General features: G+C 35.9%; 1 protein-coding gene across 5 annotated transcripts in view; it reads right to left on the reverse strand.

Moving 5' to 3' along the window:
• Positions 1–3,509, reverse strand: part of FAM185A (family with sequence similarity 185 member A) — a 54,768-nt gene that overhangs the window by 1,143 nt on the left and 50,116 nt on the right. The gene's annotated exons all lie outside the window — the stretch shown is intronic.

A 3,509-nucleotide genomic window follows, 5' to 3' on the forward strand; every position in this document is an offset into this window, starting at 1 on the left:
AACTCTCAAAGGGAAGCTACTCTGTTTTTTTATTTGTATTTTTTATATGTCGGTTTTAAAAAGAGTTTCATTTAAGTACAATTGACAAAATAAAGTACATGTATTTAAAGTACGAAATTTAGTAAGTTTGACATATGTAAACTGTAAAACCATCTCTTCCATCAAGATAATGAAGATATCCATCACGCCTAAGTTTCCTCGTGTCCATTTGTAAACTTTCCCTCCTGTTCCTTCCTGCCTGTCACTTCCAGATACCTACTCACACCCCCACCCCCATCCCTCAGCAATCACTGATCTACTCTGGGTCACAATGGATTAGTTCCATTTCCTTAAATTTTAATAAATGGAATCATATAATATGTACACTTTTTTCAAAATCTGGGTTCTATCACTCAGTTTAATTAAGATTCATTCACACTGTAGCATGTTATCAGGTAGTTTTTTCGCACACATGCTGATCAGTACTTTGCTCAATGATCATGGGTGTCCTATGCAGCTCCCTCCTCTCTGGAATTGGAACTCTCTTTTGTGAACTCTAGCAGCCCTGGTCTCCGATCCTCACCTCAGTCTCCTCCACTCAGGTAGTATGTTGGGCTCCACCTGTCCCTGCGCTACAGTCTGGAAACTCTCTCAAGGTAATAGGATGTGGCAAACATTGAGCTCACCTGGTTTGTTTCCCATCTCTATTCTTCTAGTTCTATGTTTTTCCTTTCAATCAAGGTAATTAAGGTATTAAACCTCCTCTGACTCTCCATTGCAATTCTGGATTTAAGAAACCAGTCAAATCTGAACTGAGTTGGGAATATACTATTTCAATTCATCATATACATTTTCTTTGTTGAATCCATGCCTACAAATCAGGAAACAATCATTTTCTTTAGTATAGTTTTTCCCTCTGTTAGTACTATATGATGTTCCCAGCTGATGAAAGGGTGCTTTGTACCAACCAATCTTGGTGTCAAGTGCTTCTTTGACACAAATTCTTCTCTGAATTCTTTCCTCTCCCCTTTAATCTGAGCCATAATCTTATCTATGTCTTAAGAGTTCATTTCATCTCTCCCAGAACACAGCTGAGTATTCAATGACTTCCTCTAGAGTTTTCCCTTTTACTTCTCTCGCTCTATTTTCAATATCATCATGATTCCATTTTTCATTAAACTGGTTAAAATTTCTCTCATTCCAACTGGTAAATCCCTGTTAGAAGCTTCTCTTTCTCTTCTAACTCTTCATCATTAAAGGATTCAGCTTTGTCAATTTTAATCTGTTCTTTTTGTGCTTGTACTGGATTTGGTAGGTCAGGATTTCAAGCTATCAGTACCCTATAATTTTTCTATAATACAGAATTCTTTATCTAATAATTCAAATAAATACATTGAAAGAACTAAAAATCCTGAACATTGATTGTTCTATTATTTTTTCCTACCATTTAGCATCAGTAGTAAAGCATCAAAAATAGTAAGGTTTTCCCAAATATCTGAGATCTTTTTCTTGATATATTATTTGTCACCTTCCCAATCATGCATTTCTTGCTTATGGAGAGAGAAGCCAATTTACCCATTGCCTTCTGCAGCAGGAGAGGCCACATATGGTGCTGCTAGTACCAACAAAATGAACACACAAGCGATTTTAGCTTAGGGACAATACTCAAAAAACAAGACAGTTTACAAAATTCCATTCAGGTTGCTTGAAAATATCTTTTTCTATCTTGCCAATAAGTAACTTTACTGCAAGTTCTTCATACTTTGGCCTGAATCTGTGGAGACTCTAATTTCTAAAGTTTATAAATTCCTTCCTATAAAAATCTTGCAACATATATTGAAACTTGGGGTTGTAGAAATCTTGTTCCTTATTTAATTTCCTTTGCTAGTAAAAATCAGACAATGCTTCTTTGACCAAGAAATGGGAAATGACTACCCTATCCCAATATAGTTTGACGTCTATTAAGTGAGAGGAAAGCTTCTTTGCAGGACATATTTTTAAACTCTAGCATTTGCTTTCCTAAATCTGCCTCCTACAAATCTATCCAAATATATGGATCTCCAAGTTTTCCTCTCCTCTCCTCTCCTCTCCTCTCCTTTCCTTTCCTCCCCTCTCCTCCCCTCCCCTCCCCTCCCCTCCCTTCCTCTCCTTCCGCTCTCCCTCAAATCCTCCCTCACATCCTCCCCTCTCTCCCCCTAAAAAGCATTGGTCATTAATTAACCCAAACTGCACCTGATCTAATCAGCACTAGCTGGACAAAGATAGGCCTCTAAGTAATTTGCAGAATTTAATTCTCTGGTTTTAAAATGGGCTTAAAAAGCTTCTTGGATTAGTTTCTCCTGTACTGCTCTCCCAAACATATAACAGACTATTTATTCACATTTGGTTCAGAGGGATAATGCTGGTGCTGCCTTAGTAGCAGCAAATTAAACTTCAGTGTATCATAGCTGGAGGATTTCCTCTTTTATATTATAAATACTACTGACCACTCACTATGGGAAGCACCATGCTAAGTATTTTAGGGAGGGTCAAATAATGAAAAAAGACATGCTAATACTCTCAAAAAGCTTACCAGCTGGCTAGGAAATTAAGTTATACACTTATGAAACAACATGTAAATATTCTGAAATTTTGTTATTTTTTAATGTATGTATTTCACAAACAAAACCTCTAATACCACACACGATTCCATAAAATATTTTGTTAACAACATTCTTTAACTGTTTACTCTTTCCTTGACAAAAGTACAATCCAAGACATCTTGAAAACAAATTTTTACTGACAAGAAAATATCTTTGAGTTAGTTTTAATGATGCCTATCATTATATTTTCTCTCAATTACCTGGGACAATACCAAAGAAAACCATACTTTAGGTTTTGAGCAAGTACAGAATTAATCAGTTTTGCCCAAGAAATATTCTTGGAGAGACTTTTTCTCCCTCAAATCTTCTATGACTAATCGCATCCACTGAATTTTTCATTTCGGATATTGTAGTTTTCATTTCTAGAAATTCTATTTTGGCATTTTTTAATATCTTCCATGTCTTAACTTTATTCCAACATGTGGAATACAATTATAATAACTATTTTATTTCCCTTCTCTAATTCTAACATCTGTGTGTGTTCTGTGTTTCGATTGATATTCTCTTTATTATGGATCATATGTTCCTGCCTCTGCATGTCTGATAATCTTTGTTTGGATGCCAGATATCTTTGTATTCCTGTAAATCTTTAGATTTGTTCAGAGATGCAGTTAAGTTACTTGGAAACAGTTTAAGCTTTTCATCTCTTGCTTTTAGAATGTTAGGCAGTTCTGGAGGGGTGCTCAGTCTAGGGCTAATTATTTCTAACCACTAAATCCTCTACCTCATATCTCATGAGTTATGGTATTTTCCAGTTTGGCAAGTGGCACAGGAATTATTCTTGGACTTGTATGAGTACCAGGTTCTATTCCTTCTGCTATTTTGTTCTATAAACTGTAGCTGTCTTGGCCTATGCGGAGTCTCCTCATGGTCTTAACTTAGACTCTG

The sequence above is a fragment of the Pteropus alecto genome, unplaced genomic scaffold, assembly GCF_000325575.1.
Source record: "Pteropus alecto unplaced genomic scaffold, ASM32557v1 scaffold109, whole genome shotgun sequence".
Lineage (NCBI taxonomy): Eukaryota > Metazoa > Chordata > Mammalia > Chiroptera > Pteropodidae > Pteropus > Pteropus alecto.